Below are 25,927 nucleotides of genomic sequence, written 5' to 3' on the forward strand. Positions count from 1 at the left end.
TATTTTGTGTCAGAACCAAGCAGTTCTGCTGAATATTTCCAGCAAACTCTTTTGTTTCAAAGTTCCATTAACAATTAAGTTATGCATTCAACAATGTTTTCTTTCCTTCTTCTGTTTTCCTCACATCCCTTTGCTTATATAATCTCCAGACAGATCAGATATGACTAATAGACACATACTATCTTCTCTCAAGTGAGACTACTACCTTTGGTGTCATTCAGACCCTCTTGGTCTTCACCGTATCACAGATATCCCTTTGTTTGTTCCACTCCTCCCCAATGCAACTTAATTATGCTTGTTTTCTCACTTTTTCCATTTCTGATATGTTAATTGTGTTTCTTTCTCCACCAGACCTGCTGAGTAGAGTCATGGAGATACAACATGTGAGAGGTCTCTTCAGCCCAACTTGTCCATGCTGACTGATCCGCCTACCTGCGCCAGACCTACTTGACTGCATTTGGTCCCTATCCCTCTACAGTAGGCCCTCCATTAAGCGGAGCTTAACAGCTAAGCCACATGTGAAGGTCAGGAGCTGGTCTTAGCTGTCAGAGGCTATTTGAGACGCGCACCATTGGGCGCTTACCCTAGCTATGACAACCTTAAAGAACCATATCCCTTTAAAAAATTCCTATCAATATGTCTGTCAAAATGTCTTTAACATATTGTAATTTTACTTACATCTATTACTTTGTCTGGCAGCTCATCCCATGTACAGTACTCAGCACTCTATCTGAAAAAGTTGCCCCTTTTAAATCTTTTTTTCTATCATTTCAAACCTATGTCCTCTAGCATTTTATTCTTCTACCCTCCTGTATGCTATGTGGAGGTGCACTGCAAATTGTGAGACGCCTTTTAAATCTCCAGGACTACCTAATAAGTGGAGAGGTGGATTTCAGTGTGACTTAATTTCATGACCATGAGAGGTAATCTCTGCTGAAGATGAATAGATGTCTCCGCAGAGAAGTCGTGACTTTGGCCATTGCTATTTTGTCAAATGAATGCAGATGCATTTTTGGAAAACATAGACTCCAGATCGAAGGCTTTCTCCCTCTCCTCCTCCACTTGGCCCTCTCTTCCTTTTCCCCGTGAGACCCAGAGCTGTGATCAACGAGTCTTCATATCTGAAAGGAAATGGAGCAGGCTTGATTGAAGCCCCACTTTTTGCTATGTGAGCCCTTTAAGGTTTCTCAAACTCTGCGCCCATCAATAAAGTCTTGCAAATATGCCTAACGTTGTCTTTCCAATTACCATGAGCAAACCCACAGGGAAGCTTCAAGTAACGCCTGTGTAGTGATGTATTGTTCCTGCACCTAAATGCCAAGGTCCCAATATCTGTTTTTTGTAATTTAGACTGCATCCATCAACTAGGCTACGATATGATTCGTATAATGATATGATTCACATAATAACCTGCCAACTTTGCATCTGCTTGGCTGCATGGCTAAAACATACACTACTGCCCTAACAAGTTAGCCAAAGGATTTGGTCATGATTAATACAGGAAACTGGAAACAAATCATAAACACAAGAGATTCTGCAGTTGCTGGAAAACCGGAGCAATGTATCAAAAATGCTGGAGGAACTCAGCAGCTCAGGGAGCATATATGTAGCACCTAATAGTCAACGTTTTGGGCTGAGACTCTTCATTAGGGCTGGAAAGGAAGGGGGAAGAAACCAGAATAAGAAGGTGGGGGGAAAAGAAGGTGTAAAAACTGGCAGGTGTAAAAACCAGGTGAGCAGAAAGTGGGTGGGTGAGATGGGGGGGGGTCGGGGAATGATGAAGTGAGAAGCTGAAAAGTGATAGGTGAACTTTAAGTTCAAGTTCAAGTGTAATTATCATTCAGACATCCATGAATATAGCCAAATGAATCGGCGTTCCTCGGGGCCAAGGAGTGAAACACTTTACCAGCAGCACACTGCACAAATAGCACATATCAATTCAGAAAAAAACATGCTGACACAAGAAGTATATAGTCAAAGTCCCTGAGTGGCGTGGCTCTAGATTGTCCTGATCCAGGTTGTTCTTCCACCAAGTGAACCTGGAGGGTTGCACTGACAAGAGGGGACAGCCCTCAGCCCAGTATAGGTTCCAGTGCACTCTACTCCCTGGGTGAATGCAAAAGGCAACATTGTGCCCTAGGCCTCGAGCCTAGTCTGCTACAATGGAGACATCACAGCGACCCCCTCCCCACCCCGCCGTCAGTCTTGCTAATGAACCAGCGAACTGGAATTGCAGCAAAGGGGCGAAGAAAGAAGAATCTGATAGAGGAGAATGGATCTTGGGAGAAAGTGGAGGAAGCAAATGACCAATGTCTCCATTGAAACAATAGATGCTGCATTGGCCATCTCTGTGGCCTGGAAGTTTCTGAAAGCGTGCAAGCTATAATGCAGTGCTGAGGTTGGTAATGAGATTTCAGCAATATAAACAAGGTAGTTTTTCTACAACCAAATTCTTAGTTGTGAATGAGTACATAAAGAGAAGTAGGTCAGTTAAATTGCAGAGTTGGTAGAAGGCTAGGCTGGTGCAGAAAAAGAACAGTCTTCCATTCATGAAATAATATTTAGTAAAGTAAAGTTTCAATCTCTGTTTCAGGTTTTAGCATATTCTATTTTTTTTAACAAAACATAACTGGCTCAGTAAATCAAGTTAAAAAGGATTATACAGCTGGAAAACGAAAGGTTGTATTTGCAGAATCCCATAAACATTTCAGTGGAAAAGTACAGCAAAACAGATGTTATGTAAAGGATGAAAATGTAACAGGAGGTCAGCTACAGTACTGCAGTCTGAAATGAAAAACATGCTAAACTATCTTTACTGTGCAGAGCATTGGTGGGACCTTCTCTAGTATAGAGCATATAATTTTGATTTTTTGTAGAAGGGTGTGTAATTATATTGAAGGCAATTCAAACGCAGTGCATTAGATTGATTTCTGGGATGAAGGTGTTGTTTTATGAAGAACGTATAGGGGATAAGAGGTGAATTTATTAAAATATACAAGATTGTGAGGGGGCATGACTATATAGCTGGTGAGCGAAGGTCTACCCTCCTTGGAAAATATAGAACTAGAATATTTGTTTTAAAATGGGGATGAGAGATTTCTTCCTTAAGATAGTTTAGAATCGTTCAATGGTTCAATGGTTCCATTTAATATCAGAGAATGTATACAGTATGCAACCTGAAATTCTTACTCTTTGCAGACATCCACAAAACAGAAAAAAACCCAAAGAATGAATGACAGAAAAATGTAGAAGCCCAAAGCGCCCCCACTGATGCACAAGCAGCAGTAAAGCATCAGACCAGCCCTTCCCCACTTATTCCAGCAGAAAGCATCAGCACCCTCACCACCCACCATGCAAAAAATAGCAAAGCCCCAATGAGACCATGATCTGGTCCATGATCAAACACCACTGTTCATCCCAGTGACTGAACCATTGAACAGATTTAAGGTTGATTGAACAGATGTTGATCGATAAACTCTTAAGTCTAATGAGAGTGGAGGGTTGTGGAGAACAGGCAGGAAACAAGCTGAGGGTATGATTGGGTCAGCAGTGCACCTATTGAGTAGTGAATGAAGCTTGGGGATGGGGAGGGGGAATGGTTGGGTTGCATGAACTACTCCTGTTCTCTTTTCACATATTCTTATAATGAATGGCAGAAAATCATTTGACAGCCTCCCCTATAAGATCCGTTGCAATGGAGATAAGAAATCTAGTTGAATATGCGGTGCTGAAACTTTTTGGCAATGAGGCCATCACAGAACAAGCCTAGCTAGAGGTCAACTGCCCAGCACTGATCTGGGAGTAAAACATGAGACATCCTTTCTTTGCTGGTAACCTTAACCTACTAAACTACAAACAAAACACTTTAGCTTTGCTCAATTCACAAAATAGTCCATTAATGAATTTCCTGATCATAGAAGCTTAAGTAATTTTAATAATTGAGAACTAATGTCAAGCACAAATCATCACTATTTTAGTGCTAAGACAAATTTTTCTTTTTTACCAAAAGACTTGCCCCTTTGAAAAGAGCAACTAAGCACAGACACCTGTACAGCATTATTCTGGATAGTGTGATGTTTTTGAAGTTAAGTACTTCAGTATCACCTGTCAATTCTAAACGAGGTCCCTAATGGATCTGAATTTCACTTGTGTTAATCAGATGCTAGTAACTACGAAACCAGTGCAAAACCACTCTACAAAATGACAAAGATATCCACAATTTATTTTTCTTTTGAGATGCAGCACAGTAACAGGTTCTTCCAGCTCAACGAGCCCAATTACACCCAAGTGGAGAATTATTGCAAATATAGACTGTGGAGAGCAGTGAAATGATCTTTCTAGTAGAGTTTTTAAATCTCTGCTGTTTTAATAGAGGTGCTTTTTGAATTAAAAGATCAAACTGGGGCCCTGAATGACCTGAAAGGTTGAAGCAAAATGCCTACTGGTGCATTTTGGTGAAGAACAGCATTCATCTTGAAGGCCTGGCCAAGCCTTACCTCCAAAATCACTCAGTCACAGCTTTCTGGTAACTATCCCATTGTCTTTTCAGATCATGCTTTTTGCACGTTGGCTGTCACGTTTCAGTCCATTACAAGAGAACACTTTGTAAAAGGTGGAATTACGGATTGTTTGTAATCAGAGATGGGAATAATGTGGATTCCGATTAATCGGGCTATTGTCTAATTGGGGCAGCCATTTAGTATTTGGGACAACTCATAAAGAACAAAAACTAAATTCAGAAAACAGCCAGGAGTCCCTTTGTTTACGTGGGTCACTATGCCACTTAATTGAGGCAGGAGACTGATTCCAAACAGTTTCTAACTATTGTCAGTTCCATGTACTTGTGTGACCGTTTGACACTACCCCGTGCTTAGAGCGACCAGTTTTAAATAGCATCAGTTGTGTGTATTTGTGTTCAAAAAGCAGTAATTTTTGTCACTGGTGGCTGGCAAGAAATAAACAGTAAGGCAATTCAATACTATTTTGCCCACTGCGGTTTCAAGGTTTCAGGCTTGGAAATGCCAGAAAAGGCTGGGAGTGAAAATGAAATGATTCAACTTCTGCAGCAAGTTAAGAATGATGAAGGTATCAACAATCACTTTGAATGTTACAATGAAAATGAAGATTTGGAGGATGCAGTCATCAAGAGCATTATTTGAAGGTAGTCTATTTATTGCACTAGTTGTCTGCACTGACATTTTTCATTTACATTGAATTAAAAGAACATGGCAGACAAATTCCTCCGTCAATATCTATTAGGAATTAAAACACAGTTTGTAGAGATATTGGTAGTGTTCTAATTTGTTCTATATTTCATTTAAATACGTACATTGTTACTTAGTTAAATGGTAGTTTGTTTTTTTTTTACACCTTTTAACTATTTCCACGAAATTTCAGCTAAGTGCAGCAGCCACTTATTTGGGCGAAACTATATTAGTCCCAATGAACTGGAATCCACTGTATTTCATTAAGAACTTGTTTTAACATATTTTGTGACCCTGTGCAACGAAGTTGTTCTGTAACTGTTATCATTCTGTGATCTCTGTAAACTATAATGAATATTGTGCATTCTCTGTTTGTCTACCTTGATCTTTTGGGCCAGGAAGGAATCATGCACTACACCTTCAGCATAAAATCATGCTTGTTTCTCCTCTCCAGTTTACATTCAGCTCCTTAAGTCTTCCATTAAAATAATGATCCCATTTTAATATAACCCCTCCTTTCCAGTTTAAGATGTCACTGCTGAAGCACAGCGATGACTTGCTGGTAGCAAACAAATCAAACATTTCTATATTAATCCACTTTTTCTTGGATATGATCACTGCAATCAATAGCCTGCAATTTCACTTTCAGAGTCGAGCTGTAGAACCACCTGTACGACTTGGTATTTTTGTGGTGTGAACTGAAGTTTTGAAGGTGCAGGACTGTTGCGGCATGGCGTATACAAGCCAAAATGAGGCAGTGGGGCCTGGGCACGAGAGCGGAGAAGGAGCCAGTTTCTGGCCATTTCTGGAGAAGATTTGATGTGGCAGAATTGAGGCCAGTGGAGATGATGCAGAGTTGAGGTGGTGGAGCCCAGGCCCAGGCCTGAGAGAAAGGAAAGACTTGGTATTTGATCTGTTTAAGCGTTGGGCCCAGTTGGAAAGGTTGGGTACAGGCCGAATCGTGGCGATGGGCTCTGGGCCTGAGAGCGTATTGAAATGTCAGGGCCCGGGTCTGAGAGTGAAAAATGACTCGAGGTTTGGATGATCTAAGCACCGGGCCAGATTAAAAAGGTCAGGGTGTCAGGGCTGGAATCGAGGAGTATACCAGTTCAACTCACTGCTCTGCAAGGTTTACTATTCCCTGTGTTGAATTGAGGCTGTGGCCTGCAACTAATGGGCTGCTGAATCAGCTGCAGTGACAACTGGCTTCATGACTGTGGACTCACTTCCATGAACTTCAGTTCTGAATGTTATTTGCCTACTTTTATTGTCTGCACAACTTCCTTTTTCTCTGCACATCGAGTATTTGATGGTCTTTTTTTAATGGGCTCTATGGGCTCTTTGTTTTGTACCTGTCTGCAAGGAGACAAATCTCAAGGTTGTATAATATACACATACATTGATAATAAATGTACTTTAACCTTTGAACTTTGAGCTTTAATTTATTTGTTCACTATTGAATGTTCATTGTGCTAACTTTTGCTATAAGAATATTTAACTTCATAGCTTTCAGCTTAGAAACATAGAAACATAGAAAATCTACAGCACAGTACAGTCCCTTTGGCCCACAATGTTGTGCCGACCATGCAACCTACTCTAGAAGCTGCCCAGAATTTCCCTACCACATAGCCCTCTATTTTTCTAAGCTCCATGCACCTATCTAAGAGTCGCTTAAAATACCCTGTTGTATTTGCCTCTATCACAGTCGCTGGCAGTGCATTCCACGCACCCACCACTCTCTGTGTAAAAAAAAAAAACTTGCCTCTGGCATTCCATTGTACCTACTTCCAAGCACCTTAAAACTATGCCCCTTTGTGTTAGCCATTTCAGCCCTGAAGAAAAGCTTCTGGCTAACCCCATGATCAATGCCTCTCATCATCTTATACACCACTATCAGGTCGCCTCTCATCATCTTATACACCACCATCAGGTCACCTCTCATCCTCTATTGCTCCAAGGAGAAAAGGCCACATTCACTCAACCTATTCTCATAAGACAAGCTCTCCAATCCAGACAACATCCTTGTAAATCTCCTCAGCACTCTCTCTATAGTATCTACAATCTTCCTGTAATGAGGTGACCAAAACTGAACACAGTACCTCACGTGGGGTCTGACCAAGGTCTTATATAGCTGTAACATTACCTCACAGCTCTTGAACGCAATCCCATGGTTGATGAATGCAAACACACCATACGCCTTCTTCACAACACTGTCATCCTGCGCAGCAGCTTTGAGTGTCCTGTGGACATGGAGCCCAAGATCTCACAATGAACATTAATAGCATCTTACCATTAATATTATATTCTGTTTTCAAATTTAACCTACTGAAGTGAACCTCTTCATGCTCATCTGGGTTGAACTCCATCTGCCACTTCTCAGCCCAGTTCTGCATCATATCAATGTCCCATTGTAACTTTTGAAAGTCCTTCAGACTATCCAAAACACCCCCAACTTTTGTATCATCAGCAATCTTACTAACCCACCCTTCTACTTCCTCATCCAGGTCATTTATAAAAATCACAAAGAGGAGGGGTCCAGGACAGGTCCCTATGGAATACAACTGGTCACTGTCCTCCATGCAGAATATGAACAATCACCCTTTGCCTTCTGTGGGCAAGCCAATTCTGGATCCACAAAGCAAGGTTTTCCTAGATCCCATGCCTCTTTACTTTCTGAATGAGCCTCACATGGGGAACATTATCAAATACCTTACTGAAATCCATATATACTACATCTATTGCTCTATCTTCATCAATGTGTTTTGTTACATCCTCAAAGAATTCAGTCAGGCTCGTAAGGCATGACCTGCCCTTGACAAAGCCATGATGACAATCCCTGATCAGCTGTTCTCTCTCCAAATGATGATAAGTCCTGCCTCTCAGGGATCTTCTCCAACAACTTGTCCACCACTGAAGTAAGACTCACTGGTCTATAATTTCCTGGGTTATCTCTACTTCCATTCTTGAACAGGGGAACAACATTTGCAACTTTTTGATCCTCTGGTTCTTCTCCCGTCCCTATTGATGATGCAGAGGTCATCGCCAGAGGCTCAGCAATCTCCTGCTTTGCTTCCCACAGTAGTCTGGGGAATATCTCATCCGATCCTGGTGACCTATCTAACAATGCTTTCCAAAAACTCCAGCATACCCCCTTTCTTAATATCTGTACACTCAAGCGTTTCAGTCCGCTGTAAGTCATCCCCACAATTGCCAAGGTCCTTCCCCCGGTGAATACTGAAGAATACATATCTTTCCACTCTTACTCCTCATTGGTGCTTTTCTCACACGGCTCATCCTCTAACAGTACCTAATTTCTTGAACCTTTTGTAAGCTTTTCTTTTCTTCTTAACTAGATTTTCTACATCCTTTGTACACCATGGTTCTTTTACCCTACCATTCTTTCTCTGCTCAATAGAACATACCTACGCAGAACACCATGCCAATGTTCCATGAACATGTGCCACATTTCTGCCATGCATTTCCCTGAGAACATCTGCTCCCAAGTTCCTGCTTAACATACTCTCCAAGTGGTCTTTAGCATACAGTTAGCTTTGGCTGCTTTTTTAATGTCAAAGATGCCTACATAGAACAATACATTCTGTAGCTTCCTCTATCTCTCCAAGAATCAACTGCCAGTTCAATAGATGTCAGTAAGGCACCGAACTATTCAACATATTAAAATTGACTAGGTGCAAAACAAACTGCTAATCCTTTGGTGTCATTTTCAACTATTTTATCCACTCTGTTTTTTTAAGTACTATATACTTACCTGGGATCTTAGTATTTGTATGGTTTTCTTATGATGGCATCAGGCTCACGGTCCACTAAGTCCTAAGCTCAAAGTGAAGTTTTAAACTCTATCTGATATAGCTATCTACAAGTACCTTCTCTATAGGGAGGTTTATACCATATCAACCTACTCTTCAAAGACTACCTTACTTCCCTGTCTAGTCTCTGTAGCTAATACCCACTATTTAATTGGTGAGTACACCCTCCCTATCAAGGGGAAGACACTCCCAGTTTAAACACAATTTAAAAACATGAGAAAATCTGCAGATGCTGGATATCCAAACAAAGAATGCTGGAGGAACTCAGCAGGCCAGACAGATTCTATGGAAAAGAGTACAGTCAACCTTTCGTGCCGAGACCCTTCGGTAATTTATTTTATGTTTAATGATACATACTTGAATTTAGACAAGTAGATCTTAATATACATTTTAAACTCAGGGACAATTTCTGATTGAAAAGAATTCCAAATTACAAAAGATTTATAAACTACAAAAGGACTTCCAAAGACAGATCTAAGTCTTACAAACTAAAAGAACATGCCAATGAAGTGGAAGTAAACAAGTTGTCCACCGCAAAATCAGAAGGTTGAGGAATGAATTCTAGTTCTTCTATCTGTCACCACATCGTTCTCCTTGTCATTACTAACCGTCCCCTGTGCTTTCTATATTTATACTGTTTTTGCTACTAGTTGACATTATCTACATTTTCATATACATTTGCTGGACAAAATAATTCACACAGATGGCCAAAAATCTTCTGGGGTTAGGGATCTCAGACACCCAAAATGAATGCTGTGAGGGTTGATACTCTGAGTACACAAATATCGCAACTATTGATTGATCAACTATACCTGCGACCATGTATGATGTGCTAATTGGGAATATCATTCTGGTCTGTAAGCTTTCTTGAACTCTGACACAATGGTGCAGATAAGTTAGCCAGTGTTTTCTGATTTCCTCCAAAGGGACCAAAACCTTCTAGGGTTTGGAGGCTTGTGTGCCTCAGTGACCCAGAGGGATATGTTGGTTGGAGTCAGGACACTATGCTTTGGGTCTTGGTGAGGTCACTAATGCCAAACAGGTGAAAGGGTAGAGCCCAGACTAAGAGTGGTCCACCGGTCCTCCAAGTTCAGGGGTTTAGCTCAGGGCTAACAACCCTGACTGGTAAAGCAAGATTGTTATGGAAATGGCGAAGGAGAATCGTTCTACATCTGAGTGTAGTGGTATCCTTGGTCTCCAGCTGGGACTTGCATGACTGACAGTAGTGCAAACCAATTCCCCCTGGCATGGTGAAGGAAGCCCTGAACACAGCCAGAGATGGAAGACCTTAATTGCTGCCCTAAATGCCAGCTGTGTAACAGCCAGTAAATTGTCTGGTTTGATACAGGACAGTTAACATAACCCCGTTGTCTAATATTGATCAACCACGAGCCTACAACACCACACCGTTCACTTATTTACGCTAAAAAGCTGAGCAAGAATTATTAGTTAGACATTTAACTTTGTCAAAAACAACTCTGATCATTTGGAAATTTCATATAGCTGTGCTAGAAATCCAAGGTTGGCAATAAGCATCTTGGGCCCTGAAAAATGAATTTCTAGTGCATTCATTGTCATTGTTCTTAATTCCTTGCCTTTGTCATCTACATTACTGTGCAAAGGTCTTAAGCATCCTGGCTATATATATGTCATAACTTAATATATTGCAGTGTACTCTTCTGCAAAAAAAAATTCATGACATATGTGAGTGGTGATAAACCTAATTCTGATACGAGTCTCTATTGTGGACTGTGAGTGAGAAGGGGGCAGGGAGAGGGTATCATGATTGGAAAAGGGGAAGGGAGAGGAGAGGGAGTGGGAGGGAGTGGGAAGCGCCAGAGAGACATTCGGTAATGATCAATAAACCAATTGTTTGGAATCTAATGAACTTGCCAGAAAGAAAACAAAACATTCAGAATAAAAGGACTGACAGTACTCTGCAAAAGTCTTAGGCACCCGAGCTATATGTATGTGCCTAAGGCTTTTACACAGCAGTATAAGTCCTTTCACTCTGAAAGATTTTTCTTTTACTTATGAAGTAAGCATAGATGTTTTTAAATCACTCCTGATTAAATCAAATTGCTAACTGGTTGTAACACACACAAAATGCTGGTGGAACGCAGCAGGCCTGATGAAAGGTCTCGGCCTGAAACGTCGACTGTACTTCTTCCTAGAGATGTTGCCTGGCCCGCTGCGTTCCACCAGCATTTTGTGTGTGTTGCTTGAATTTCCAGCATCTGCAGATTTCCTCATGTTTGCTAACTGTTTGTTTCTCCTTTACTTTCTTTTGATGTATTCCTTTCCTTTTCCAAACCTGGAAACATAAATAAAAGTATAATTTTACATTCCCTATCATCATGAGCCAGTTCTTGCAAACTTGTCAAAGCTCCTCTATATTTTCTCATTACATTCTTTACCCTCAGACGGCTTACCTCCAGTGGATGTCCCTCAGCGTTGCTTCTTTGGGCCATATTAGTTTAACTCCAGATAACTTACTGGTATCCACCATCCACAGAAGCGGAAAACCGCAGAATATACACAACTGGATATTCAGCAAGTGGGACATTCAAAGTCCCCCGACAAGATCAAAGGAATGGTGGAAAGTTGAGCTGGCTATCTTCACTGTGTGGTTCCTTTAGTTGCAAATTGTCTGCATTCTTCAAACATATGCTTTGAAAATACTGTGTGATCTGCTGAAGCATATCCCGATCTCGAAGTTAGGATAGATGATTACAAAGGTACAAACAATGTGAGCATTCCTTTTGGAGATATAAGAGCAAAAATGTTCTCCATTATCTCAGGTAGAAAAGACACAAAAAAAATTTCAGGTATTACCATGTACATACTAGACATTGTTGTCTTTGCAGCAATGCTGCCCATCTTGTTAAGAACTGAAATAAATATGAAAATAAAGGCAAAGGTGTTTGATTCAGAGAAGGAAATAAAAACAGTGCTTCTATCTTGATTTCTTTGCTGATTCACTATCTTTCTGAAGCAGTCAAACGTGAAGTGAATTCAAAAGTAGGAAAAAATGAGGTGGAAGTGTCAGATTATATGTGGGCTCTATGAAGAGATGGAAAAATATCGATTGAATTCTTCAGCCTCTCTGACTCTCTTACCACCTGCTGACTCTGAGTTCTGCCTGTCTGAACAAAAGGATTAATTTTAATGGCTGTTTTAATGCCCATCTATTTGCCTGATGAAACTTGATCATTCACCTGCCATGGAAGCAAATTCAATTATTTAACTGAAAATACATTTCTCAGTGAGAAAGAAAAGCTGTCTAAGGCACAAATATTTTCCTTCAGGTTGTTTATATTATATTAGAGTCCTATTTCAGGTGTTTAGCAAACCCAGCTGTCCTAAAGATTCATATCCTCTCCTTGTGCTTTCTTTAAGCAGGCAGGGGCATGCAAAGCATGATCATTAACACCTTGATGTGGTTTGAAATCTTTTTGACATCATTGTAACTAAAAAAAAAGGTTTTTTGTTGTACTTGCAAAATCTGTTGAAGAAATAGATAGTGGAGGAACTCCTGTCAGATGTGCTTGGCAATATTTTCTTTCATAACTTCACAACAGGGAGCAACTTGCATTTTCTTCCAGGTGTAAAACAAAATTAAGATGGAATATCTTCTTTACATGGAATATCTTGAAATTAAATGTAAGAGTCATAAAGTCATCAAACATTACAGCACAGAAGCAGGTGCCTCGGCCCATCTATTTTGTGCTGAACCTTTAACCTGCCTAGTCCCAGCCACTTGCACTTGGACCTTAGCCCTCCAAACAGCGGCCAGTCGGCTTTTGGGATTAATTAGTAAGAACAAATTAAAAGAAGGTAGGGGCAAGCGTAGCCGCCATTGTCTGAGTGGGCAGAGTCAGAGTGGTGACCTTAAAGCTTTAGCTCTTCGAGGCCTCAGCAAAGAGAGGCTTCACTCAGGAAAAGAAAAGTTCAAGTCTTTTCCTTCTCTTCTTTATCTCTGATCAGCTAGGTAGAGAGGACAGTGCAATGCTCCTCTTGTGGGATATGGGAAGGCAGGGAGACCTCTGGTCTCCCTGCCCACTACAACTGCGAGAAGAGCCGTCATCTGCAGCTTCCAACACTCTGCTTTAAGGAGTTGGAGCTGGAACCAGAAGAACTCCAGATCATTCGGGAGACTGAGGGGGTGTTAGGCAGGACAAATAGAGAGATAGTTACACTCAAGGTGCAGGACACAGGAAACTGGGTGACAGTCAGGAAGGGGAAAGGGGTTAAGGAGCCAGTGCAGAGTACCCATGTGGCCATCCCCCTTGACAGCAGATATATCTCTTTGGATGCTGTCGGGGGGATGGCCTAACAGAAGAAAGTCACAGTCTTCAGGTCTCTGGCACTGAGTCAGCTGCTGTGACTCAGACAGGAAGGGGAATTCATTAGTTAGGGGAACGTACAGGAGGTTCTGTGGGCAAGAATGAGATTCCAGGATGGAATGTTGCCTCCAGGTTGCCAGGGTCCAGGATATCTTGGATCGAGACCTCAGCATTCTTATGTGGGAGGGTGACAGCCAGAAGTCGTGGTCCATGTAGGTACCAGTGACATGGGTAGGACGAGTGAAGAGGTTCTGCGTAGGGAGTTCAGGTGCTAAGTTAAAGTCAGGACCTCCAGGGTTGTGATGTCAGGATTGCTATCTGTGCCACATGCTAGTGAGATCAGAACTACGAAGATTATGCAGTTTAATACGTGGCGAAGGAGTTGGTATAGGAGGGAGGGCATAAGATTTTTGGATCACTGGTCTCTCTTCCAGGGAAGGTGGGACAAGCACAAAAGAGACAGTTTGCACCTGAACTGGAGGAGGACTAATATCCTAGTGGGAAGGTTTGTTAATGCTTCGCGGTGGGGTTTAAACCACAGTTGTAGGGGGAGGGGAACCAGAGTGCCTGAACAGTTAGTGGAGAGGTCGTGGAGGCAGATATTGGTAAGACCTCAGACAAAGTTAGGAATGAGAAGGTTGAGCATGGTGCAACAAAATTGAAAAGGATGAAGACAGGACTGAAAGTGTTGTATCTGAATGCACACAGTATATGGAATAAGGGGGGTGAACTTGCAGCACAGTTGCAGTCTGGCAGGTATGATGCTGCAGGCCTCACAGAATCATAGCTGGAAGATTATAACTTCATGTCGAAGGAGACACATTGTATCGAAAGGATAGGCAGGAAGGCAGAGGAGGAGGCATTGCTCTGTTAGTAAAAAATGAAATCAAATCATTAGAAAGAGGTGACACAGACCCCCAAACAGTAGTAAAGATGTTGCCTACAAATTACAATGGGAGATAGAAAATGCATGCCAAAAGGGCAATGTTACAATAGTGACGGGGGACCTCAATATGCAGGTAGATATGGGCAAATCTGGATGGTGCTGGATTACAGGAGGGGGAATATCTAGAAAGCCTACGAGATGGCTTTTTAGAGCATCTTGTGGTTGAGCCCATTATAGGATTAGTTATTCTGGATTAGGTGTTGTGCAATGAACCAGAATTGATTAGAGAGCTCAGGGGAAAGTGATCAGAGTATGATCAAATTCACCCTGAAACTTGAGAAGGAGAAGCTAAAGTCAGATGTATCAGTATTCCAGTGGAATAAAGGAAATTACAGAGGTATGAGAGAGCAGTTGGCCAGAATTGATTGGAAAAGAACACTGGCAGGGATGATGGCAGAGCAGCAATGGCTGGAATTTCTGGAAGCAATTTGGAAGGCACAGGATGTAAGATCCCAAAGAGGAAGAGGTATTCTAAAGGAAAGATTGCACAACCATGGCTAACAAGAGAAGTCAAAGCCAACATAAAAGCCAAGGAGAGAGTATATGATATAGCAAAGATTAGTGGGAGGTTAGAAGATTGGTAAGCTTTTAAAAACCAATGGAGGGCAACTTAAAAAGTCATTGAGAAAGTAAAGATGGAATACAAAAGTAAGCTATCCAATAATATTAAAGAGGATACCAAAAGATTCTTCAGATACATAAATTGTAAAAGAGAAGCAAGAGTGGATATCGGACTGCTTGAAAACAATGCTGGAGAGGTAGTACTGGGGAGCAACGAAATATTGGAAGAACTGAGTAAGTATTTTGCATCAGTCTTCATTGTGGAAGACACTAGCAGTATGGTGGAAGTTCCAGGTGACGGGGGCATGAAGTGTGTGAAGTTACCATAACCAGAGAGAAAGTTTTTAGGAAACTGAAAGGTCTGAAGGTAGATCAGTCACCTGGACCAAATGGTGTACACCCCAGAGTTCTGAAAGAGGTGGATGAAGAGATCGTGGAGACATTAGCAATGATTTTTCGAGAATTAGTAAATTCTGGAATGGTTCCAGAAGACTGGAAAATTGCAAATGTCACTTCATTCTTCAAGAAGGGAGAGAGGCAGAAGAAAGGAAATTATTGGCTAGTTAGTTTGGCCTCAGTGGTTGGGAAGATGTTGGAGTCAATTGTTAAGTATGTGGTTTTAGCGTACTTGGTGGCACATGATAAAATTGCCAGTAGTCAGCATGGTTTCCTTAAGAGAAAATTTTGGCTGACAAATCTTTTGGAATTCTTTGAAGAAGTAACAAGCAGGATAGACAGAGGAGAATCAGTTGATATTGTGTACCTGAATTATCAGAAGGCCTTTGACAAGGTGCCACACATGAGGCTGCTTAAAATGCTATGAGCCCACGGTATTACAGGAAAGATTCTAGCATGGATAAACCGGTTACTGATTGGCAGGAGGCAAAGAATGGGAATAAAGGGAGCTTTTACGACTGGCTGCTAGTGACTAGTGGTGTTCCACAGGGATCTTTGTTGGGACTGATTCTTTTTGCATTATATGTCAATGATTTGGATGATGGAATTGATGGCTTTGTTGCAAAGTTTGCAGACAATATGAAGATAGGTGGAGGGGCAGGTAGTTATGAGGGAGCAGAGAGGCTACACAAGGATTTAGACAGATTAGGAGTACAGGGAAAGAAATGGCAGATGGAATACAATGTTGGGAAGTGCATGGTCATGCACTTTGATAGAAGAAATGAAAGGGTTGACTATTATGAAGAGAAAATATATAAAAATGAAATGCGAAGGGACTTGGGAGTCCTTGTGCAGGATTTCCTAAAGATTAATTTGCAGATTGAGTCTGTGGTGAGGAAGACAAATGCAATGTTAGCATTCATTTCAAGAAGACTAGAATATAAATTCAAAGATATAATGTTGAACCTTTATAAAGCACTGGTGAGGCCTCACTTGGAGTATTGTGAGCATGTTTGGACCCCTTATCTGAGAAAGAATGTGCTAAAACTGGACAGGGTTCAAAGAACGTTCACAAAAATGATTCCAGAATTGAATGGCTTGTCATATGAAGAGTGTTTGATGGCTCTGGGCCTATATCCACTAAAATTCAGAAGAATGAGCAGTGACTTCAAATTGTGAAAGGGCTTGATAGACTGGATGTGGAGAGGATGTTTCCTATGGTGGGAGAGTCTAAGACCAGAAGACTAAGCCTCAGAATAAAGTGGTGTCCTTTTAGAATGGAAATGAGGAGGAATTTCTTTAGCCTGAGGGTGGTGAATCTGTGGAATTCTTTGCCACATGCAGCTGTGAAGGCCAAATCTTTACATTTATTTCAGGCAGAGGTTGATAGATTCTTAATTGGTCAGGGCATAGGGAGAAAACAGGAGACTGGGGCTGAAAGGAAAATTGGATCAGTCATGATGAAATGATGGAGTAGACACGATGGGCCAAAATGGCCTAATTCTGTTCCTATATCTTAAAGTCTTAAGGTCTTATACCACTCCCATTCATAAACCTTTCCAAATTTCTCTTAAATATTAAAATGGAATCCATAGCCACCATTTTCGCTGGCGGCTTGTTCCACACTCTTACCACCCACTGTGTCCCTCTTGTTCCCCTTAAATAGTTCACCTTTCACCTTTAACCCATGACCTCTAGTTTTAGTCTCACTCAACCTTAGTAGAAAAAGCCTGCTTACATTGACCCTATCTACTCCCCTCATAATTTTGCATACCTCCATGAAATCTCTCCTCATTCTCCTGCATGCTGAGGGAATAAATCGCTGACCTATTCAACCTTTCCCTTGAACTTGGGTACTCAAGTCCTTGCATTATCCTTGTCAATTTTCTCTGCACTCTTTCAATCTTATTGATACCTTTCATGTAGGTAAGTAAACAGAACTGCATACAACACTCCTAATTAGGCCTCACCAATGTCTTTTACAACTTCAACACACCTCCCCAACTCTTGTACTCAATACTTTGTTTTACTAAGGCCAATGTACCAAAAGCTCTCTTTACAACGCAATCTACCCGTGATGCCCCTTTCAAGGAACTATGGACCTGTATTTCTAGATGCCTTTGTTCTCCTGCCCTCTCACTCACCGTGAATGTTCTACCCTGGCTTGTGCTCCCAGATTCCAATACCTCAAACTTGTCAGCATTAATTTCCATCTGCCATTTTCAGCCCATTTTTCCAGCTGTTCCAGATACTGCTGCAAATGTTGACAGCCTTCCTCACTGTACATTACACCCCCAATCTTGGTGTTATACACAAATTTAGTAATCCATTTTATCTTAATATCATCCAGATCATTGATGAAAATGATACCGATCCCTGCAGCACAGGCCCCCAGCCACAGGGGCAACCACCCGTCACCATCTGGCTTCTTCCACAAAGTCAATATCTAATCCAATTTCCTACCTCATCCTGAATGCCAAGCAACAAAACCTTCTTGAAAAACTTCCTATGTGGGACCTTTTCAAAAGCCTTGCTAAAATCCATGTAGACAACATCCACTGTCTTGTCTTCATCAACTTTCCTGATAACTTTCTTGAAAACCCATGTTGGCTATTCCTAATTATTCCCTGTCTAACCAAATATTTACATATCCAGTCCCTTAGAATACCTTCCTATAACTTACCCATTACTGATGTCACGCTCTCCAGCCTATAATTTCTTGGCTTATTCTAGAGCTTTTCTTAAACAATAGAACAGCATTATCTATCCTCCAGTCCTCCTGCACATCACCCGTAGCTAAGGGAACGTTGGTGAAAGTAAATCTATAGTGAAATATTCCAAAGTCAATGGCAATGAGTGAGTCCAATTTTTTGTGCTAGAACACATAGATTTTATAAATTTTCTCTCAGTAAAGCCTGAATTATCTACCTTATAAGGAAGGGAGGAACTGGTGCAGGGGTTGGTTGTTCTTCATCAGTGACATAAAGGATAATGAAAAATGAGCTGAATGCTAAAATTTACTGAAGGCACTTAAGGCATCACTATGATTTAAAGAAGTGGCACTGATGATTCTAGATTATTCAAGAACAGGGGTTCGGAACCTGGGATCCACAGACCCCCTTGGTTAATGGTAGGGGTCCATGGCATAAAAAAGGTTGGGAACCTGTGCTCTAGAGGGTAAAATTACAATGTCTTAGAAATTAATGTTTATGCCAATATGTTGTACAAGGACCTATGCTAATGGTTTGGTGCTGCTGAGGAATAATCAAATCTTCAAACTTGAAAGCTTAGGTTTCACTGTCTCTTGCATATTTGCATATATTATGTATAATATTTGGAACAAGGAACTGTGAACATGTATCACATGTCTTTGTGTCTGATAGTTTAAAGGAACTCTTTTTAACCGCAACTGCTATTGAAAACAAAGAGATACGTGACAGAGAACAGAAGCTGGCCCTTCAATACATCACGTCAAGCCAGTGAGAGGAATCAGACGAGAATGGCCAGATTGGTTCAAGCTGATGGGAAGGTGACAGTGATTGTATTTGATTGATTTATTTATTGTTATTTAGTGAGCTACGCTGCCCCAGCAACTCCACAACCTTGATTATCCCTAGCCTAATCATGGGACAATTTACCCATGTGCTATGTCATGGGATTGTGGGAGGAAACCAGAGCACCTGGAGAAAACTCACACATTCGACGGGGAGGATGTACAGAGACTCCTTATAGAATTGATCTCCGAAATCCGAAACGCCTTGAGCTGTAATAGTGTCGCTCTAATCTCTACGCTAGCATGGGAACTCAAATAACCACATGTTACAACAGTGGTGTGCAGAAGAGCACCTCTGAATGCACAACACATCGAACCTTGAAGTTGTACAGTAACGGAGGACCACAAGCATACACTCAGTAGCTACTTTATTATGTACAGGAGGCACTCAGTAAAGTGGTCATTGAGTGCATGTTCTCTGTCTTTGTGGATTGTGATCGAAGATGAGTTTGTCAGCAACATTTTGGTATCGTGAGAAGGATGAAAGAGGCTTCAGGGGATATTGAGAGGAAAAGAAAAAGGCAAGGACGTGGCACATGAAATATAATGAGAGAAATGTGAAGTCTTAGAATGAAGGCAAAGTACTTTTTAAATAGTGCAAGATTGAAAGGCAACTGTGCTTATTAGGATCTGGGTTTCCTGTCCTGTGAAAATTAACAAGTATGTATAGCAAACATGTGGAAGGTGGCTAATACATTGGCCTTTATTGTGAGAGGATTAGAATTCAGGTAAATAGGGCTCTTGTGGGGTTGTTTCTGGAATATTGTGTGCAGCTTGACTCGTTACATGAGGAGGAAGATACTTGCAGCTCGGGGCTGCAGATTTGCTACATGATGAGAAAATATGTAGACTGGGGCAATAGTTTACTATGTTCAGAATAATAAAAGTGATCTCACCGAATTCTTCTGTAGTTTGACAGGATCGATGCTGAATGGATATTTCTTCTGGCTGGTGTATCCTGAATCAGGTATCACTGTATGAAATGAAGTTGTTGGTCATTCTTCACCCAGAGGATAGTGAATCTTCAGAATTCTTCTTTCCAAGAGGGTTATGGAGGTTCTGTTCCAAAGCGATTTAACACAGAAATTGATGGCTTTACAAATATTGAGGAAATTATGCTAACACAAGAAAACAGTGCTGAAGTATTCACCATGATCTCATTGAATAGTAGGACAAGCACACAAAACATCTCCTGTTTCTATTTCTTTTATCTTTTTGTTCCTATCTTGAGCATTAGAGCGCTAATCTTGACCAAGTGAATGCAGCCACGGAATTTCTTCCTATGCACCTTCTGAATGTGAGTGGTCACTTCATCGGGTAGTTTAACAGGCCGCCTGTCATCTTCGATATAGCTACCCTCATGATATAGCCTCCTCTCTTCACCTTTTCTATAGGTCAATGATCTGGCAGCATGACTGCTTGTCTATGTTCTGCCCTTTGCAGCTATACTAGTGCTGTCCAGCACGCATCCCACATACTGCAGTTTGGTGAATCTCACACACACACATCCCACAGTATTGCAGTTTGGTGAAATACACACACACACACACACACACACACACACACCCCCACGCAACAGCACTGCAGTTTGGTGAACAGACGACCCTGTCGAGTTGGATTCCAGATGTGAATCAGACAATAAATGACTGGCTGGTGAGCACTCAGCCACTAGTCATCATGCAACACTCACTAAGTGTGGGGAGATGGAGATGTGCACTCAATCTACGACTCGTACTTAGGAGCATTTGAATTTCTAGATCTGTGTGCTTGACAAAGGAAAAATCACTTGTAAATGAAGGTTCTTGTGAAAACTCATGTTTTAACGATTAACTGAAAAAAAACTCAGACTGTGAGTCCAGTGAGTATTGACTCTGTGAACAATGGCCTAGTCTGTTCATACGGCTGTTAAATTTGTTGGAAGGAAACAGGTAATGATATTGAAATGTTATTGAGCTGTATCACCAATGTCAGTGAGTAGAGCAAGGCAATTAAGTCATTTCCAGGGCAGCTACTAAATCCCCGAGTGTGCTTATCTACAAAGATGACACTTATGAAAATATGTGGATTAGATGCATTAAGAATTGATTTGTTTTGATTTCTGTGCTGAAAAACCAAGGCAAGAGGCATGCTAAATGTTGTAATGGAGTTTCCTTAAGCTGTTTAATATCTGAAGGACATTTTCATTGTTTATAAAATGATTCCATTGTATGTCTTTAAATGCACCATAGTTTCAAGGAATATTACAGCTAGAATAATTTGCAAGTATCTCAAATTTTCACTGTCTTATTACATTTCTGTGAATGTCTATGTGAAATTATTATTCTGATATAGCCTGTCTGATAATGGTAAAGAATTGACATTACGTCTGACATGTGAATGTTAATCTAAACGTATTCAAAAATATGAATTTGCTGTCCGTTTCACAGTTTGAGGATGCTGTATGATTATATTTTCAAAACAAAATCTCAGCTATTATTTTCTTCTGTATCTCCTCCAGCTTCAAGTTCTTCCAGATCTCTGCATTTCTCCTCTTGATTTGAATTGGTCCACCACTGTGGCCATTCCTTCAAATGCCTGTTTTTAAGATCAGCGTTTTCTTTCTAAAGCCCTCCTCCTCCTCTGACCCTCTCTCTCCTTTTTTCCACATGCTCCTTAAGACCTTTCTTTTTGACTAATTTCTGGATGTTACTGTTCTGAATGTCTCCTAATTTGGTTTGTAATCAAATCAGACTTCAAAAGCTCCCGTGAAGTGCCTTGGGATTTTTACACTTAAATCTGCTAAATACAGTGAATACAATCGATTTTATTTTACAGAACAGTCAAAATTAATGACCTCTTGTTTAATGGAGGGGTGGCAAATCAAGTGGCTGTGATACTTTAATTCAGCCAACATATTTAAAAGGGTTCGACCTTCTTTGGCCTCCACACAGTAGGAAAAGTCAAAGAATTTCAAATCATCACTCAGGTTCCCTAATACAGTTTTGGAGGACTTTGTGTGGCAAGGGAGAGGCAGTCCTATCACACTGGAGGTAGAAAATCCTCCAGACATCTCTGAAGACAACAGGAATAGACACCTATGGAAGTAAATGCAAAAAGCAAGAAATTCAATGTTAAAATAAGTTTAGTGATTTCATCAAAGTTGACAAGGATTCTACCAGCTGCTTTTTCAATACACTCTCACCCATGCTTATTTTCATTCCTCAGTGGACCCTTCAATGCAACTCATGACCTTATCTTTCCCTACTCATATCATTGACGTCTTCTGTGTCACTAACACTTCCATACAGCTCTCACCATACACAGAATACTTGACTATGGCTGCCACATCCATATCTCTTTTCCTGGCAGAATGAGGTTGTAACCATATCATCCTGTGACACAATCTTACTCTATCTGTGCATGAGATGAGTCCTCAGAATGAGGTCTCTCGATGACCATGGTCATTCACACCTATACTATTAGTGACAGATACTTCTGATGAAGGCAAAATGTTGTTTCACTCGCCAGCTGCTGCCTTACACCCTCTGAATGCACTGCCCCACTCTCTCTGCACCATCAAACCCTTGGTCAAAGGAGGTGCTGTTGTAGTGTGGTGGACTGAACTCTACCTTGCTGAGGCTGGTGGTAACTCTCAGATACATCCTCTTACTTACCCCTTGGAAAGAACCCCACTCGTGCCTATCAGAAATTCTTCTTCGATGCCATCACTAACCTCATCGACTCAGGAGAACTCCCATCTACTGCCTGCAAGCTCATAGTTCTCTTCCTCCCAACCGCTTGTGTCTACCTGAAACCCAAGATCCACAAACCTGACTGTCCGGGTAGGCCCATTGTCTTTGCCTTCTCCTGCCCCACTGAAATCGTGTCCACATACTTCAACTTCATTTTATTCTCCATGGTTCAGTCCCTTCCCTCCTACATCTGCGATTTCAATTCTTGGCCCTGACTGCTTCATTTTCACCATGGATGTCCAGTTCCTATACACTTCAATCCCCCATCAAAAAGGCCTTAAAGCTCTCTGCTTCTTTCTCATCAGGAGTCCCATCACTTTCCCTCCTCTGTCTGGCAGAACTGTTCCTCATCCTCAACAATTTCTTCTGCAGTTCCTCCCACTTTTTCTGAACTCGAGCATTAGCCATGGGCACCCACAAGTTCCACAGCAATGCCTGGCTCTTTATTGGCTATGTAGAACAGTCCATGCCTTCTCTGGCAATGTTCCCGAACTCTTCCTGCACTACATTTACGACTGCATTGGTGCTGCTTCATGCACCCATGCTGACTTAGTGAATATCATCAGCTTTGCCTCCAGATTCCACCCTGTCTTTAAATTCTTGATCTGTCTCCATCTCTGGAGACAAACTGTCCACTGACAATTTTATAAATCTACTGATTCCTGTGGCTATATTGACTAAACCTCTACCCATCCTGAGTCCTGTAAAAATACTATTCCTGTCATGGTCCGGTCCGTGAAGTCCGCATTCTTGTTCACGGTCTGATCCGTGGACTCAGGACTCCGGGTCTTCCAGCTGTCCCTTGTTTTGTTGCGTTAATCAGAGGCACCTGATTCCCATCTTTGGGCTTGGAATATAAGTAGCCTTGGGGTTGAGTATGAGTGGCTGGTTTGTCTTGTCAGTCCCCCTTGGAGCAACATGCTGATGGAAGGCTAGTGAAACCATTTGTGATCTCTAGGCCTGGTTGGATGACCACTGCTTCATGGAGCCCTGTTGCCACTCATTGGAATAGCCCTTGTGGTATTGATTCGGTTGTTTCTTGGGCCAGCTGATTGGCTGTCAGCCACTCTGAGCTAGGTAGGGATCTGGCTGTTTCCATAGCTAGCGGAGGTTGCTGGCTGTAACTGCAACTTGGAGCAACCCTGAAGCAGAGATGGAACTGTCTGTTGTTCTTTGGTGTTTGTTTCTTCTTGTCCTTGCCTCTGTGGGGTAAGTCAGGCTGTTTTGCTGTTGCCCTGCAGGGGGACATGTGTTGTCTTTGCCTCTGTTGGGTAAGTCTAGCTGTTCTGCCATTACCCAACAGGTGGACCTGTCCCACCTTGGTGTGGAGAGGTTGAGTCCTGGGTTGTCTAAGTATAGGTCCCGGCTCTAGGACTATCTGCTGTCCTGTCTCAAGCTCCAAGAACCCAAGCCTCGAGGATCCCGTAGCCAAGATCCAAGAACCCAAGTCTCGAGGATCCTGCAGCCAAGCTCCAAGAACCCAAGTCTCTAGACCCCAGCCACATCCTGTCCTGAAGCCATGTCATGTTCTTGCCTGGTTATGGGGTCTGAGCTCGAGGCAAGACCTAGGTTCTGGGTGCTTGTCCAGTCTCGGGCGCGGAGTCAAAGCCTTGTCTCCTAGTCTATGGTTTCTAGTCCTGGTCTTGCTTTCCCAGCCCAAGTCTGCATTCTTGTCCCTGCTCCTGGTCTGAATCCTGTCACGTCCCTACTCTAGTCAAGTCCTGTTCCTTGTACTTCAGTGTCTGTGTCTTGCATTTGGGTCTGTTCCTAGCAGCCCAGTGTGACTATTCCCCTTTCTCAGTTCCTTCATCTCCATTACATTTGTTTCCAGGATGAGGCTTTCCTTTTCAGTAATTCAGAGATGTCCTCCTTTTTCAATGAAAGATGTTTCCCTTCCTCCACCATTGATGCTGCCCTCACCCACATCTCCTCCATTTCCTGGACAAACACGCACACTCCGTTTTCCCACCACCTTAACATGGATAGAGTTCCTCTTGATCTCACCTTCCACCCCATGAGTCTCTGTATCAAATTCATCATTCTCTGCAGCTTCCACCATCTTCAATGGGATCCTACCAACAGCCTCCAACCAACCCCCCACTTATTCCTGTAAGCAACCCAGAAATACTACACCTGCCCATTCACCTCCTCCCTTACCTCCATTCAGGAACCCAAACAGTCCTACCCTTTCTCCCTTCCCTCTTCTATTTCCCCACTCTTGTCTCTTCTTCTCTGCACCTGCTTCTTCCCTTTCTCCCATAGTCCACTCTCCTCTCCTATCAGATCCCCTTTTCTCCAACCTTTACCTTTCCCACTTTATCTGGCTTCACCTATCAGATTCTAGCTAGTCTGCCTTCCCCCTCCCCACACCTGACGGCTTCCTTCTTCCTTTCCAGTCCTGAATAAGGGTCTTGGCCTGAAAATGTTGACTGCTCTTTTCTATAGATGCTGCCTGATCTGCTGAGTTCCCGTAGAATTCTGTGTGTTTTGCAGGGGTAGGTGAAGCCAGGTAAGCACCAGGGTGAAGTGATTGGCAGGTGAGGAGAAGAGGTAAGAGGCCAGAGTAGGGAATTGAAAAAGAGGGAAGGGGGATGAGGAAAAAAAATGACCAGAAGTTGGCAAAATTGATGTTCATGCCATCGATTAAGAAAATTCCTTCTTCAGCCCTTTACCTTTCCACCTATCACCTCCCAGCTTCTTACTTCATTCCTCACACACCCATGCGTGTCACCTATCACCTTCTACCTTGTACTCCTTCCCCTCCCCCCACCTTCTTATTCTGGCACCTTCCTCCTTCCCTTTCAGTCCCAAAGAAGGGTCTTGGCCCAAAACGTTGACTGTTTATTCATTTCCATAGATGCTGCCTGACCTGCTGAGTTCCTTCAGCATTTGTGTGTGTTGCTCTGAATTTCAAGCATATGTAGAATCTCTTCTGTTTAATCCCTGCATTTCTTCACTTCCAATTTTCTCCCAGTCCTGGCATCTTTCCTGAAATCTATTCTTCTGTTTCTGTTTTGTACCCATTTTAGAGGAGCAAACTTTGTGACTTCACAAGGAAATGCAAGAAAGATGAAATGTTTTGCGTCTACAGTGAATCACAGTTGGGGTCAGCTTACATGCAGTGGAAGCAGAGGCTCAAAAGTGAGACATTTAAAAATAAAGCAAAGCAGAGATCTTACAATTGGGTTGTGGTAAAAGAATAAGTATAACCATTGTTGTAGTTGATAAAGGTATTAATCTGTGTTAGGTTTATGTGAACAGTCTGGTATCTACCAGCAATATCAGGAAAATATCCTACATTATATATTTATTTATTTAGTGATACAACACGGAGAAAGCTCTTCCAGCCACAGTACCATCCAT

This window comes from Mobula hypostoma, chromosome 7 (assembly GCF_963921235.1).
Source record: "Mobula hypostoma chromosome 7, sMobHyp1.1, whole genome shotgun sequence".
NCBI lineage: Eukaryota > Metazoa > Chordata > Chondrichthyes > Myliobatiformes > Myliobatidae > Mobula > Mobula hypostoma.